General features: G+C 32.6%; 1 long non-coding RNA gene across 1 annotated transcript in view; it reads left to right on the top strand.

The window, feature by feature from the left end:
- Window positions 1-6,973: 6,973 nt before the first annotated feature.
- The window catches only part of LOC147070898 (uncharacterized), an 88,767-nt gene continuing 77,408 nt past the window's right edge, over window positions 6,974-18,332 (top strand). Inside the window, exon 1 of the long non-coding RNA XR_015070911.1 lies at window positions 6,974-7,390. This is a non-coding gene — a long non-coding RNA (uncharacterized LOC147070898). The remainder of the gene's footprint in view (window positions 7,391-18,332) is intronic.

Raw genomic sequence — 18,332 nt, 5'->3', positions numbered from 1 at the left:
CAGTAATAATTTATTACATCTATTAAATTTCACAATTTTTTTTTAATCGAGTCTAATAGTAAGTACGAGTACCTATTGGTTTTGATAATGATGTGAAAACAGAAATATCTACCTTGGTATCAGCTAAAATATTTACATCTAATCTGTACGTAAGTATTACATTTCGCCGTAACAAAGTTTACTGTGAGCTATCTTACCGGAAATATATGGCCGTATAGCATTGAGATCAAAAAATTACGCGTTGTTAATGGAGCATTTCTGACAGTAATGTTCCAATTTTATTAGACGCGACTTGACACTTACGAGTACCTACCAGAATTTTATATTCTTAAATTATACGATATGATTGTATTTTTTTCTAATTTACTTACCTACTTATTTTTATCTGTCTTTCCCTTTTATTCCGATGGGTTTTAATATGTAGATACATTGTAAGTATTTTATTTAGACATTAATTTTATCTCATTACTATACGGCCATCTATTTCCAATACAATATCTGATATATATGAAAGTTCCTGACACCTATTTAAAAAATATATTTTGTTATACTATCGTAATGGGAATATATTATACCAAATTATGTCATCTTAATTATACGTCGTATTTCTCGTAATATTACTATTGAAAAGAAGAATTATTAAAAAAATATTAATTATACTTATTTTTATAAAACGAACGCATGTACAAAGTCACGTCGCACGCATTTCGGTGCGTGCATCCCTCTCTGCGCAACTACCCGTCTTATTCTGCCACCCTCTGCGGCCACCCTACGCCCGATTCCCTGCGAGACCCTCTCCTCCGCCCCCCTCGCCCACCCCAACCCCCCACCAGACCGCCACGACTGCTGGCGATCGATTGAACATGGAGACATGACGCATATGTTTTTCATAAAAAACTATAATACCCTAAAAATATCACATTATATTTTAAATGTGTCAATTTCCCCGAATTTTCGCAAGCCTGGAAATTGCGGGAAAATTTAAAAAAAAAAAAAACCTATCAATTTTTATTATTTTCTTTTGTTGCCGTGTTTTATCGAAGGGTAGCGACGAATATGCAGTAGGTATGTTTTCCTATCCTGGACCAGTCGTATCAGATCCCAACGTCATGCACACATTGAGCTACTTACCAGTGGCAATTTTCCACGAGGTAGATGACATGTCAGTCGCTTCATAAGAAATAACCAAAACCTTCAAAAGATACACGCTTTTTACATTATGTTAGATAATCAAGGTAGGTATAAAACATCCTGACAAAAGAAGTCATCCAAATCTGTCAGAGCTTCGAGCCTTCGCGTACATAAGACATCACTATGCGATGCCAAACTAATTATGTTCATAATAATATTATGTTTCTGTTGTGTTGTATTTTACAACGTTTTTCTTAGCTCGTATTCTTATTTGTCCGGTGGTTCTTTGTCCGGTACAAATCTTGCAATCGATTTTTAACTAACTTCCCGACTAGCTAGCATTTGAAACTTTTAGTATATATCAGAACACGATGCCAATGCCAAGTTATTTCGACACCATTATTGGTTGCTAGGGGTCTGGGGTCCTAGCAACTAAATTATTAATATATACGTGCGTTACTATGCAAATCAATATGACATGTCAAAATGACATTTCAGTATTATTTCTATAAACTACAATATTTTTGATCGCTTAAACTAGTTAAGTCAAGTTTATATGATTCAACATTCAACATCTTGTAATTATTTACCTGTTTCTTTCCCGTGAACCAACCGCCAAAGTAAATCATATTTTCTCATCGCGGAAAATTTCCCTTATGCAGCTTCTCTATGTCTAATGGTAGCTATGAATTCTATGGTCTTATTGAAACATATTCGTATTAAATCGTATTAAAACATGCGATTAGTCAGCCTCAATCTTCATTGAACGTCGATAGAGCCAGATCTTGAAAGCCTACAGTCTTCTGATGGTCCGTTCGATCGAATACGTCTACAATGTTGTTTCTGATTGCCCTCCGTTCCGCTGCCAATCGGCAATCTTTAAACGTTTAATATACAATGAAATGCAACACTAAGTGACGTAGAGGCTTCTTGATACAATGCCCCAAAAATAACTTATTTTCCCATATAAATCCATGCATTTGAACGATTTTTATCAAATTTATTCGCATAAACAGACATATTTTTTATTAGCTCTTAGACAACGTTTTTATTAGCTCTTATTCTTATTTGTCCGGTGGTTCCAGTACATTATATACACGTATAACTTCCCGACTAGCTAGACATTTGAAACATTTATAATATATCAGAACACGATGCCAATGCATTCTTTTAATAATACTTTTAGCCATATTTAAGCAGAATTGAATTTTCAGTTAATTCTGTTTTGTATTTAAAGTTATTTCAGAAAAATCTGTAAAAAGTAAAAGACTTTTATTGGTTGCTAAGGGGGTGGTCCTAGTAACTAAATTATCATATATACGTGCGTTACTATGGAAATCAAAATGAAATGTCAAAATGACATTTCAATAATCTATATTTGTTTGTTTTTTATTTACTTCATATAAAGTACAAGTTTGAGCATATTGAGCATAATAATTCAATAGAAAATTTAAAAACGTTGTATATAAAAAGTTATTTTTATCTTGTAGTTATTTTATATCAACCACTACACCTAAAAATGTGTATCTTAATAACTCTCATGTATTTTATTTATTGTTTATATATTCATGTATTTAATTATAATAATAAATGTAGATTTAATCAAAATATATAAATAAAAAATATCCATTAAAGAGGTAGGACGCGATCTTAGCAACGCAGGCGAAATAATTTCACATCCACGTAATCTACCATGAAAGATGTAGGTAGGTATATATATTATATAATGTTCGCAATTTCTGCCTTAATTTGCTGTCTCCTATCAACGCATAATATGCTTCCAATGGCACATAATTAATTTTAACATAGTTAAATGGTGGTTGAACGTTTGTTCCTGATAATTTAAATCAATATTATTTTTAAAAAAAATACAAATTCGTAAGAAATACGCGCAATAGATTTCGGTACAATTAAAAAAAACGATTATTGGTTTGATCTGTTTGGAAGCACCCGTTCAAATTTTCTGGCGAATCCCGTATAATAATTCACGAAAATTCATTGCAAAGTAGCTATATATTAAAAGTGTCCATTATTTTCGTAATAGTCTGTATTTACATTATATACATACTATCGGAAAATGCTATGATGAGTTTTTCCCAACTTGTATCTGCGGAAAATTCGTTTTATCGCACATACTAAAATAAATTAATTAATCAATACATATTGGACATCTTTTTTTTCTTAATGTGCCATATTCTAAACAAGGAGTTCACAATCTTTTCTATGCTCCGCACCACTTTGAGATGCCCCCTACAAAAGCAATATCAAATTATGAATAAGTAACTTGTTCATTAAAACTGCAGGTGAACAAATCGAAATTTTAAAAAAAAACTTCATAATACTAACCTTATAAAGCGGCTAAAACTTTATAAAATCTTCATAATATATAATGTTGAAGTTGAGTTAAAAAAAAATACAAATTATCTAGGTAAATGACTATTACTTCGTCTTCATTGTCAAGACCTCATAACTGAGAATCACGACTCAAATTATTTTCCTGTCGAACTATCATATCAACGGGTTGCTCTCGGGAATCTCTGCATTCTACGACATACAAGACACGTGGCCACTGGAAGACCCTTGGCACTATTAAATCGGTGCAACTATATGGGGCATTCAACGTTTGCTTTAATATTTCGGTGCGGCATGTCTAAAAGATAAGACAGTGCGGACGACAGAAACGGACACTAAGGTTCCCAATAATCGTGACTGTTAAGGTATGTACGCGCATTCTATAACCACTTATGGATGCGACAACTCGAAATAAGTGGTAGGTTAACACTTTTAGTTATACCTGAAGGTCAGTTATTGATCGCTAGACTCAAAGTGCGAATTGCCTGGGTATGGAGAATGTATCTGGAAAAGTGCTGTTTTCCACGGTTAAAACGTCGAGGAGCTATGAGTAGTAGGTGGGGTAAGTATTTACGTATGTCAGTGGCATATTATGCTAGATTTTACCCCGTGCTCTCAAAATCAAACAATTTTTTGTGTACGCACCTGAAACTGACAAGTTGGAAAGAAGCTTTTTTTAGAAATCGCTTTATTAACAAGATAAAGCTTTTCATTGAAGCTTCATGATTTGAAAACACTTACATACACAACATATTACGTAACTATAATAAAAAAGCCTTTAAAAAATAAATGGCATCGGACAGGACTTGAACCTGCATTCATAGATGCTGGCCACTATTAATAGCGATTTACAAATTTCGCTAATATTAGAGACTGGCTTTTGTGGTGTAAATCAAGGTACCAGTAATAGTTACCTTGATTACCAGCCAGGGATGGATGCAGGTTGAAGTCCTGTTCGGCGCCTTATTTTTTTATTATTTTGAGGAGTTATCAAATTATATATGTTTAATACATAATGTTTTCCATGGTTAAGCTTCCGTTGGCGAAATCATATAGTTACATACCTACAGAGTTTTCACAGCTAAGAATCTAGTATAATCGAGAAAATTCATAAAGGAAATTATAAGAAAAGCCAGTGGCTGGCATATTAAAACCTTCTTTTAGTATGTCATTTAATCTTTAATAGAGACCATAAAGAGCTGCAGATAATAGCGAGAGTGGTATGCGCCTCGTTTTTATTGACAGATAAACACACCCAAAACGAGGCTATTGTTCGAAACCACACAGTTTAAAAAAAAAACTATTTAGCATTTCCACGAAAGCTCACGTGACTGTCAAACCAAACAATGTAGGTACGGTGAATAAAAATATTATTTACGTCTGTTTGGCACGCCACTGTATTTTATAATGACGATTTATAATTCATAGTGTTCTCACTATAATACCGGGCCACTTTGTCTATTAATTGGTCTGACTTTGGCTTACATTGTTTATTCACACACTAGGGGTTGCATCTCGGGTATAATTTTAAATTCCGGGATTTTACGATCGGTACCTTTAATCCCGATCCAGATTCTGGAATCACAGACAAAATATTTTCGATTGTTTAACTTTGCTACAAGTGGGTATGATGACAACATTATTATATTTAAAATTATAGACGATTGAGTCATTCGTTTAATATTCTTGACAACCAATTGGAATTTTGTCATTGAGATTCTACCTTCTTTAGCATTGCTAAACAGTAGAAAAAAATATTTAAGGTTATTAATTTTCCGACCATGTCCGATCCTAATAAGATCATATGGGTCTCCACAGAGTAGGGGTTTGTATTAACATATTTTGTTTTTACGAGAAATGTATGTCAGCCATTTGCTCAACCTATTAGGTCCATACTCTGACTCATACAAAAATTGAAAAATAATATGTGCACTTACCATACCCAGGATTCTAACCTGGGACCCACGACACTATGGACCGACGCTTAAGCCGCGCGGCCATCGTGATTGTTTAATAGTTATTTATAGTTAAGGTATTTTTTCCTGAAACAAGTATGAAGAAAATAATTTTATAAAAAGTTCAAATCAATAATAAACTCTAGCATTTTCAATCCCAGGTTCCCAAGGGAGATTCCCGGATTCGGAACGGACAACCCTGATGCCGACCTTTTTAATAATGCATCTAATATTTTCTGAAATGAAACTAAATACAGAAACAGATTCTCAACTATACAATACCCCACAAAATCGCTACGTTTGTAAATACATAATTTAATTATGCGAAAATAATATTGCCCCAAGTTAGAGCCATAGAACTCAGAGCTTCCCAACCGATGTGCTGCAGGAGTTTATTCCAATTTATTTATAAATCATGTTAATTCAGGTAGACATCTAATAATTGTTTTGTATCAAAAAAAAAATGGGCGGAATAGACTATATATATAATAGATAGAATATGAAGTAAGAGCTTAAAAAAGCTCTCGATATTCATACATGTAATATCTTCGACACAACCTGGAGCTTTACAACCTCTTTCAAGAATAATGTATCTATAATGCATTCGTTAAACTTGGTAGACTCTATGGTGAACAATGTAGCAAGAATTGAACAATACCCAGCTGCCGAGGAACTCGTGGATATAATACCAGATGGCTGAACGTGAACGGACAGGCCTAGACTCCGACGGCCGGAGAACCTGGAGAACACTGGCCCAGGATAGATTGATAGGGTTCTTTTAAGATGCTAGTAGGATGATGATAATACTATTGATTGAAGCGCCTAGTTTCAAAAGCTCTTAAAACGATTTCAGGTAGTTCTGAGAAAAATGAGAAAAACTCATATCTACTAAATCTGTGAACTTTATGTATTTATTTTTTAATTCGTTACATTCGAAATCGAGTATTTTGGCTTTCCATTTTAGGTTTATTTGAAAAGCATACCCAACGTATGAAGACCATACGTATTGACGGTTTTTGGCGTTTGGCGTTAAAGTTGAACATTTGGCCAACATGTAGGTATTCATCTAAATACATATATCTAACTCAAAAATTTTCAAAAACCGTTTTAGGGGGATTTTAAACTAGGCGCATCAATTATTCTTCAGCTACAATAATAACAGAGATAACATACAAAACATATAAGCTGATAATAATTTATAGTTGAATTAATTGCTTGGTATTTTTTTAAAGTTGTTTTAACTCTATTTATTGTAAGCAATTGAAATCGTAGCGTCGATATGGTAAAGTAAATAATAATAATCCCGACGCGTATTTTATTGAAGATAACATAATGCGGAGAGTAAAAGCCGAACGCGCCGTAGAGATAACGCATCGAGAGTTTTTCATCACGAGGAAAGCTTCCAGTGCGGACCGAGTGGCGAGGAAACTACGACGCATGCGCGCACTCATTTCCGCGACGCCTGCGCACCGACGCCCGGCGCCTCGCGCACGCGCCCCGACGACGACCGATGGGTGTAACATTAACTCTCTCGCAGTGCGTATTCGCGCTCGGTCCGTATCAACTTTGTGGCCATATCTCTCGCACCGCCGCTGAATCACACAAAAAAACTCTTGTCCCGACACATTGACACCGAGTGTTAATCAACAGTGAAAACCGCGGCGTTAAACCTATAATCAATTCACAGTTACGATTAGTCTATTGTCGTGGTGCGTGTTAATTTTTTGCGGTTTTAAAATACGAATGTGTTGCTTTGATGCCAGTTTGTTTTACAGTGTATTTTAGGAGCGACGTTATAATATCTCGAAAGGCAGATGTTTAGTTAAAACAGTGTTTTTGCCGGTTCGAAAAAGAGTGTTGAATTATTTTCACTTGTGTTGTTTTCAAAAAAATCAAAGCACAGTTTGTGTAGCGTCTTAAAACTCCGACGTCCTGGCACGGGAGGATTTCGGGTAATTATTATTCCATGCTTTCTGTTATAAATAATGTAATTGTTACAGGCGTTTTGGGCGGGATTGTGGTAGGCGGGGGTTGTGTTTTGAGGACGCTGCGCAATGAGATACGACCTGTGGGGATAAAGAAGCCATTAACCGTTTATCGTCCTACGTACTCTGCATTCAATCCATTCAGATAATGTCAGGGAAAATGATGTAGGCCATTATTTGGAGTATCTACCCACGATTTGTATACCCATATTACATTTATATGACGTGAAACATTTCATCCTGGACAATTTTATTCTATTTTTAAATAAACAATAATCTAAAAAGAAATATTATTAAAAATGTATGCTTTACTATAAAATAAATTATAATTTTCTCTTTCTAAATGTGATTCCAATATTATAATATGTAAACGTGTTCAATAAACACGCTAAAATTATATTTCCACGATCGATTCTTATGTGAAAAATTGAAAACTGTATGAAGCTCAAAATACGTTTGAGATTTTTAATATTTTAAATTATAAATTAAAGAAAATTAGAAATATCAAAGAATTAACTTGAGTTTAAAAAAAATCTAACCATGTAAGGGTTTTAGAAAATTTTATGTTTCTAAGCTTCTAAGTTTCTAAATCTTTTCTCATTGAAACAATATCTCAAAATAAATTAGATTTACATCCATTTTAAACGTAAAACGATTATAAAAGTATCGTAAATATCAATGTTGATTAACCATGAGTTAAGTTTGTATCATTAAATTTATATGAAATTCATCAAAAATTATGGAGTACCTACCACACCATCCCCAATCTTAAAAATATTGTTTTATCACAGTGTCACTAGTGCACTGAATTTAAATTCTCTTTTTACAAGTAACATAATATATGAAACGCGGTGTCAGTTTAAAGGAAGATTAATTATACTTCTATACCTATAAGTATATATTTATATGTGTGTATATATAACGCATGCGAAGTTAGTGAGAAAACTCAATAATCGCAACATCAATATGTACGTGAGAGCCAGTTTATCTCACATCTTAAAAGAATACTTTCGGCAAAACGCAATTTAAGATTTATCAGGCGTTTAACGTCAATGGACTTCTGACTTTAGGGTATTAATAATGTCCGGTTACTGCTATGAATATACACAAAAAGAGAATTGGCTAAAAGATTGTATGATACCTAGGTACTTAAAATAAAAAAGCTGTACTCAACAAATATTCGGCAAAACCGGATATAAGACACTACTACCTACGACACACTACAACCGGATATAAGTCTCTGAACTACAGAAATAGAAATACCATTCGTTATAGTTAATTAAAAGGGAGAATAATACTACGTATAAAAGTAAAAATTATAACGTCATTTTAATTAGTCGATTTAGTATGAATGAACATTATCAAACATTAATATATTTTGTCAAGTCACCGGCGATTTTATTTGACGCGGATGACGCAATGGATTCGTCAGAAAATTAAAAAGAGTTCAAACTACCTAGTTAAATTATTAATTATTAAATTATACAAAAATCTTTGAAATTATGCGTGTCTCTCACAGAATGGGTATAAAATATAACACAAAGCATAACAAAATCTCTGAAACAAAAGGTCCCACAGGATAGCCAGACAAATACATGCACACAAAAAATAAACCACATTTATCACTGTCGTCTTCAATAATAGTTGGATAGGGAAGCGATACACATATATATTTACCAAGTACGTTTGTATTTGAAATGTATGGTTTTTATTTCATTTTTAGCCGTGGGGCCTCCAAATCAGTTAGTGCATCGGGTATCCAACTCCCTAAACTCACCACGGTTGTAGGATGCTGAAAGACAAAGCCCCGTTCACCAACACTGATTCTTATGGAATAGTTTACAATTATTTTTAAACGTTGGACATGCCATATTGTTGAGCCACGTCTTGAGCTTGTAATTTGTAATTAGTGATGTTTACGTAAATAAACTAATTTTAATGTAATTTTAATTTTCTATTGATCCATAAATGCCATATTATACAAGTATTATACGAGCTTTGTTTTGTGAATTTTCTTCAAAAAATAATCCACCTAGATTCGATGTCGTGAGCTTTTTTTAAAATATTCTTTCCAAAAAAAGTCGGTCATGTTTCATTTCAAATTCCGAACCTCATTTTTTGTATTTACATAAATTGTATACCTGGTTGAATTCTCGATATTCTCATTGGATTTCTCGATAAACTAGAAATCTAGATGACAATCTCTTAGCTGTCTGTCTATCGCATCGAGCTTTGGTGGGGTTACAATGCCAAAGCTCAAATCGATATAAATAAAAAGGATTTAAAGTTATGCACATTTATATTTTCTACAAGAATAGATTTTTTTAATAAAAAATACATCAAAACTATGAGACACTCTGGCTGATACAGAAATACTGTTGTAAAAAAAGTTGTAATGACGTTATGTATTGAATTTGAAAAAAAATTAGACCACGCTTATCAAAAAACCCACATGTGAAATAGCTCCTTATTATCAATTGAATAATATGTTATTTTCATTTTATTGGTAAAAGTTACTGTTTTTGGCTTATCTAATCTCACATAAAAAAAATCACACTGGTCCGGGAAAGTGAGAACGAATATTTATTGTATATATAATATTTTTATTATAAGTACACTATTTAGGTGCTTGCACATTTTCGTGTCGTCATGATTCTATAATATTGATATTGCTAAGCTGAAATAACGTAAGTGACGATTTGCAGCTTTACCAATTTATTGCAGGAACAATATAAAAAAGAATTGTATGGATTTAATATGATTATTATTTAAGTTATTATAAGTGTCAATTCATGGTGGAACTGCATTGTATTGTTGTTTTAATTTAATAAAACGTATTTTTTTGTAGTGCTTATTCCACTTTTAAGTTGAAAATGTCCCTCTGAGGCGGACGAAACCGGTCCTAATCTATTGATTAAAAGTGGAATAAGTATTACAAAAAAAAATGCGTTTATTAAATTAAAACAACAATATTTTCCCATCTATTCTACCCAAGGATGAGCCAAGTCTAAAATTGCCACCCTCCCCCAAATTAAAAAATATTTTTTTAGTGGAAATATGGAAACAATTGAAATGTATTGATGGAGTACGGTGGAGTACGGAACCCTAAATTAATAAAATCATCTTTAATAATATTTAAGAAAATTGCGCTGCAGGCGACTTTTTTACTATCCATGAAACAAGCTCACGAGACAAACGGTTTTTTCTTGAAATATTGTACATTTAACGACCATTTTATGATTTAAATTTTGTACAACACATTGTATGCAAAATATAAAGTACCTGGACAATATTTTAGTTAATTTAGTAGGAAAGATTGTTAACTGTGTTGTGTTTAAATTGGATAGCCATACTGAAAAGTAAGATGGTGGGTATAACGTTTTACAGGTAAGTTAATAACAATAAAATTGAGGTTATACTGTACGTAGTATGTAAATAAAACGGCTTCATATAGCCTGACAATACCATCTCGCTTTAGTATTATTGCTCTGATGTTGAAATGCTTGCTGTCTTGAAGCTAATTAAATTTAGGAAAAAATAGTGAAATAATGTGAAATGAATTGCAGTTATTTTAAACAGTAAGAAATGAGTTCAGTTTCATTTTCATATAATGTTTAGGTACCGTCTATTAAATAAATTTTCCTTCAAAGCCATTGCTTATTATAATATAGTTATGTCACATGAACGACAGACAATTTAATAAATAAATAGTTATAAAAAATCTCTCTGGTACCTCTGCATGTATCTATATCAGGCAAAAAATGTTTGGGGGGATCCATTTTGAAAAAATAATCATAATATTTTTTTATTGATTTTCAAGTCGGCGGGAGGGGGCGGGATTAACAAAATCTAGCAGTTCCCACTGACTTCCATATTTAACTTGCCCGCAGAATACCGCATTTTTCTAGGTAGATTCCCCGTACCCAGATACTCCCACGATAAACACCTGGTCTGCAGGTATAACTAATGGTTTTAACCTACGAGTTATTATGAGCTGTCGTGTCCAACAGTCATGTTTATTAGGACCTTTAGTGTCCGTTTACGTCGTCAGCGCTGTCTTGACTTTTATACATCGGAATAGGTCAGCAAATATTGCATGAAACAAATAGTTGCACTAATTTAAGAGTGCCACGGGTCTAACAGTGACCACATGCCTTGCAGAATACCGAGATATGGGTCCAGAAAGCTGTTGGGCAGCAAATCATCCGGGTCACGATCCCTCAGTCATGACGTGTTGACGAAAAAGAAGAAGAAGTAATATTCTTTCATTTGACATGTCCGATCCTAATACGATCATATGGGCCTCCGCAGAGTAGAGGTTTGCATTAACAGATTTTTTTTACGAGAAATGGATTATAGCCACTTGCCCAACCTATTAGGTCCATACTATGACTCAAAACACAAATTGAAAAACAATTTATGTATTTGTCAGACCAGGATTCGAACCTGGGATCCACGACATTATAAGCCGACGAGTAAGCCGCTCGGCTATCGTGGGGTTATATTCAATTTACCTAGATATTTTGTATTTTTTCTGTTTCTTGGGGGTCCGGATACGAAACCCTCTTTCCTTGTGTGCGCCTGATCTATATCATTTCGTTAATGAAGATCCCATATTATACGTTAAATATATGAAAAAACATTGACTGAACAAAAATATTAATACAATTTAAATAATGAATCAAAAGAACTGATTCCCAAAATGGACTAACCGCAAGTAACATACATTTGCGGCCAACAATCGCCTCATCGCTGATTCATATTAATAGCATACGTTTCATTTAATATAGAAGGATATTCAAGTTTCAGTTTAAATTTGTTTATCACCTCGGTTTCATGAGTTCGCTTATTATTACAATATTTTATTATCTAAGTTTTTAGGAATATCTGTGTGCAGTGACGTCCCTAGACAAAATTCCGCCCCTAGTCAGCGCCAAAATGCTGCCCCATTTTTTATACAGTATTTTTTATCATCATTTCATGACTCCAATATCTAATAAATGTGTTGTATTACATAATACATTACTAATAAAATATACTTACACTTACCACAAAAACATACATAATTAAATTTAGGTAAATATACATAAAAGCAAATTCACCAAGGTCTGAGGTTCTATTTGGTTGACATTTCTGACACATTTGGTTTGTACCATTTAGCAATACACAGATTTATTATTTTCACACCATTTTTACTACAAGTACTATTATTGTACAACTAATATGTAAAGATAATAATTTTAGCTATTTCTGTATATACCAAATGATTCTCAACGATTAGCCGCCCTTCGAGTAACTGCCGCCCCCAAGCAACGCTCAATCTGCCTACCCCCACGGCACGTCGGCACGGCACTGTGTCACAGAGAAGGTGGTAAAGTGTAAAATCATTTGCAGAAATAATAAAAAAAATACTTTACTTATTCACATAACACTGATCAAATCTAATAAAAACACGTACATAAATAATAATAAATAAATATATACTTAATTTATATTATATTTAATATATTGTGATTTCACAGTAAGTATATGAAATGATTGGTAAACTCCCCAAAAGCATGGATAAAATCAATGACGGATGTCATAAACATAAACCGATTCAAACAAATTGGTGAAATGTTTCAATTTAGTTTTTAAGGGCGAAGTGTGGAGGTAGGCTGATATAAAAATGCACAATAAGATTTGTTAGTCAAACGTATTTGTTTTCATTGAACTAAATAGATAGTGTTTAATAGTTTTTAAATTTCAATTAAAACATGCTTAATCCAAGCCATAGTGTATAATTGTAAAAAAATATACGTTTATGAATAACATAATATCTAAAATTGTTCCATTAAACCATACATAATTTTATATATTAATATTATTATCGACTATGGGTTGGTTCAGGCAGAGCTTAATGAATTTTAAGAAACTAACCAACACCATCTGTATATCAGAATGCATATTATTGTATTCTTAATTCAAACAAATAAGTATGACTGAAAGATTGTACACTATTTTTATCGGATCACTCATATCACATTAAATTTAAACTATTATGATTTGGTTTATGTAGGGTCTCATTGAATTTAAAAAAATAACCAGCACTATCTGCAAATTGTAATCTTAGTTGAACGACAAGAAATAAGTATGACTGACAAAGTTTAGTGTGCACTATTATATTGAAAAAAACAACATGCACTTTTAGAAACATACATGTTAAAAAAAATGAGAGGAACACTTTAGTCGTATGACTATTATTAATTTCAACGAAATAAGGAAGAGTGTAGGTGGCTCAACTTGTAAAGCACATAGACTGCAATCCGGTGGATGCGATTTCAAGTCCCGCCCAGTACCATATTTTTTTTCAAAATATTTTCATGTTTCCGAACTTATGTGCGTTCAATAAAGAATGTTACATTCTTAAATACCAAATGTACAAATTTCAAGACTTTCAAAATGTTCAAATTTGTTGTCTGTAGAAGTTGTTTAATTTTGTATGACATAAATTAAATAATAATCCAGGATTCATTTGTGGATACGGTATAGGTACATAATTGCTAAGTTTCCCCCCATTTTTTTCATTACGGTTAATCGAGTGAAAGTCGCTTCTGGTAAATCGAGAGTCACTGTGGTTTTATTATTATTATGAAATGTTTCTTTGAACCATGTTGAATTTGTCTAAGAATAACTATCACTTATCTAGTGTTATAATGGAACCACTTAGTGTTTTGGTACACATTACATCGGACATTCCAGCAATTTGTTTAGCAAATCATGAAATTGTGGCTAATAGTACACCACGCGAAATAGACCGAATCGTTGTCTCAATTCGACTCAGTTAGCTTTCCAGAGTCGCACTTGAATTATATTAATATATAATTTCGATTCAATATATTATTATAGCATGCAGGAGTCGGCTTAATAGATGAATAGCAAGTAAAAAGGCGACTCTCGTGGTGCAGTGCGTAAGGCGCTGGCCTTCCACCCGAGAGTTCTGGGTTCGATCCCGGTGAGGACAAAATATTTATGTGTTTTTCTCAAAGCCTGGGTATTTGTGATTGTTCAAAATTACTAACAACCACCTTGTACAAAAATGCAAGGACATGGTTATTAATAATTCAAAAAAACAATAAGTGGTTAATATTGATGATATACATACATGAATTAAGCGCGCTCACTGGAAAAAAATTGGCAATTAAAAAAAAAGTTTTTTACGTGAAGCAGGGGACTGGTTAACAAAATCTAGCCGTTGCCAATGGCATCCATATTTAACCCGGCTACTACTTCCTACTCATCCGCAGAATGCCACACTTGCCCAGGTGCATTTATCATACACACACTTTGAGTTTGGCGATAAACACCTGACTGGCAGGTATATCAATACGTGTTATTGCGACCAGTCGCATCCACGAATGTCTTTCGAATGCGCAATGTTTAAAATCATAATTATTAGGATCAGGATAGTGTCCATATATTATGTGTCATCCGCGCTGTGTTGTTTTTTAGACATGCCGCACTAGAATATTAAAGCAAACATTGGATGCGACAGATATTTGCACCAATTATAAGTGCCACAGGCATTGCGTATCGTAGAACGCCGAGAGGAGTGGGGTCAACCCGTTGAGAAAGCTAGAAAGACAGTGAAATCATTCAAGTCACGATCCTCAGTCAAACGATCCTGACGAATAAGGAAATCAAATAATATACCATTTACGTTAATAATTTGTATTTTTCTCCGTTTATCAATAAATTGTCAAAAAATGTCAATAAATTAAGGCTAGGCGTATAAATTCTTAAATCGTGTAAAAATGACTAAAAAGTTACCCATTTACTTTAAAAAGAAAACATGTCAATGAATATATTATTATTATAACTAATATAACATTAAATGGATGCATGTTGAATTTTTGTGACAAATTACGTTTTGTTCGTCACGCGTCGTTTGCACAATCTGCGTATTCACGATCTTTTTAGACAATGCCTCAGCTGAAGTATAGCCCTAAGCTATGTACATAAAATTTCTTTTATTTTTCCAGGTCATACAATATAATATAAAATCGTAATTCATTGATAATTAAAAAAAATATATATATAATTATAGTAATTATTATAAAGGAATAAAATTGGTTATAAGAGTTCTCGTACTACTTGTACATATATAACGTTTTAAACATGATTTCGTTAGTTAAAATATGTAGTACATACGCGCGATTTCAACATTGTAAGCTTCCTTAAAAATTGAATCTATTTTTTACTATCTCTTCCATTCAATTGTATTTTTAAAATCCCGTTAATTTTTCTTAAACACAATATCAACACAAAAAGATCAATAGTGTATGGCGTATGCTAATATATAATTTAAATAAACTCTTCGATAAATAATAAGATTTACTTATGAGATACCATTATTACTCAATGTGTTATTTGTTTTAGAGGTTGTACTTATCTAATCTTCACAAATTTGAACTTTGAATAATTATTAATGTTCATTGAACTCATCACTTTTTTTATGTAAATGTTTTTTTTTATTTAATTTATAATCCGGCCCTTTAACAATACAATTTGAGATGTGAGTCATATCAAATAAACGTATTAAAGTTTCGAAGAGCATAAAGCAGAGATGGTTAACATTTTCCAGCAAGTTTACGTATGGAAATATGAATCGATGACTGGACAATTTATTAATAACTTCCGAAAATTGTCTCACATCAAGAACATTTATTTAACATTGAAGATAATGGCCACACCAAACCACACCCTACATTAAATTTGATGTTAAGCATCATTTTTCATTTGACAAAATAATACTTATTTTTAATATAAAACAATTTTACGTTTTGACTATACTTTAGCTTGAATATTATTAGGTGTTAGTACCTATTTATTAAACATTTTAGATGCCCACCCATAAGTATTTTATTTTGTCAAATACATACATATTTCTTTGTTATAAAATTTATACATATTGTCAAAATCACTTAAAGACATTATTTATATGATCAAATATTTTTTTGTATCAATTCTTTGTTTTGTCAATAAAATTGTATTTAAAGAGTTTTTATTATTATTTAGGCGGTTAAAATTCAGGGGAGGGGGTTTAATTGAATTAAATTAATTGACACCATCTACAATTTGTATTCTTAATGCGATGAAAACAAATAAGCATGACTGACAAAGATTAGTGTGCACCGTTTTTGTCTGATCTCTACGACCTACTTCCACCCTTTGTCTCACACGCCCGCCTACTGCACATAGTACCTAAAGATGCCGAAAAGCAAAATGTCGTCAAAAGAAAAAGCGTGTCGCTAAAACGTTTCAAATGGAATACATAGTACATATAGTACAATACTCGAATCAGATTAATTTTACTATACAGACTAAGCGAAAATACACTATTTTTTTACAACCTTATTTGTCCGGTGGTTGTTTGTCCGGTACAAATCTTGCAATCAATTTTTAAATAACTTTCCGACTAGCTAGACATTTGAAACTTTTACAATATATCAGAACACGATGCCAATGCATTTTTTTAAGTAGAATTAAATTCATTTTCAGTTCATTCTGTTTTGTATGAAAATTTATTTCGGAAGAAATCCGTAATCCAATCCACTATTATTGGTTGCTGAGGTCCTAACAACTATCTTATTAATATATACGTGCGTTACTATGGAAATCAATGAGTGTCAAAATGACATTTCAGTATTAATTCTATCAAAAAAAATTTTTGATCGTTTAAGCTAGTCAAGTCAAGTTTATATGATTCAGTAGAGAATTTAAAAACGTTGTATATAAAAAGTTCTTTTTATCTTGTAATTATTTTAAAATAAATATGACTTAATTAATAATATATTAAATTTCTAATCAAATATGAATGACAGTACATGTTAGTTAATATCGGTCGTAGAAAATTCCCAGTGCCATTGGTTTATCGTCACTTCTTGGTATAAGCAGTCACAGTTTACGCATTGGTGAGATTCCGCGAACGCGCGCTACAAAAGATAAATACATCGCTGAATTTATTCTTCTGTTGCGAGAATAATTTTCGCATCTCCACTCCGACCACTGTTGTAAAGGTTTTTTTTATCGACGTGTTATTTTTCGCTTTACCAATCGTATGTTAGAATAATACTGTTATTTGATTATCTGTTTGCTAATCCTTGAAATAATTAACATGATGTTGTATTTATGCTTCGCTCGTCTAGCTAGGGTTCCCGAATTCCGAATCCCGGAATCCCGATTGATTTCTCGATAGCGAAATGACCGAATTGAAGTCCCTTGTCAAATATTTATATATTTATTGTTCTAAATCAACATACTTTAATAAACTATTTCTTTTATTCAATGAATAATTCACAAGATTTGAGAATGTAACTTTCCATATATATAAGTATATTTTTTTTTTAATTATTAATATCCATGTCTTGCTTTTTCGTACAAGATAATTGTTAGTAATTTTAAGCTATCACAAACACCCAGGCTTTGAGAAAAACACATAAATTAATATTGTGTCGTGAACGGGAATCGAACCCAGAACTCTCGGGTGGAAGGCAGGCGCCTTACGCACTGCATCACGAGAGCCGCCAACTTTACAACATACATAATTTGAAAACATCTCATGTATAATTATTATATCCACTAGAAAAAAATCTTTTTTTGAAAATACAGCACCCAACCTGTAACTACTGGATTCGCGCCAATGTGCTTTTCAAATTAAGCTATGGGCATCCTACTTAATTACGATGAATTTAATTAGTAGTTCTTACATGAAATGCTTACCGATTTGTAATAATAATGTTGGCTATCGGTTTTCATAAATTGTGCTATGATTAATTTCCTAGTCAATGCCACATATTCGAAAAAATTTAACGACGTACAAAAATAACTTTCTTGCAGCAACAATTCATCACGAGTACGTCAAATGCTC

The sequence above is a fragment of the Rhyacophila brunnea genome, unplaced genomic scaffold, assembly GCF_057557595.1.
Source record: "Rhyacophila brunnea isolate RB1 unplaced genomic scaffold, BYU_Rbru_1.0 scaffold_21, whole genome shotgun sequence".
Lineage (NCBI taxonomy): Eukaryota > Metazoa > Arthropoda > Insecta > Trichoptera > Rhyacophilidae > Rhyacophila > Rhyacophila brunnea.
The sequence above is the reverse complement of the archived record's forward strand: the minus strand, read 5'-3'. Positions and strand labels throughout refer to the sequence as shown.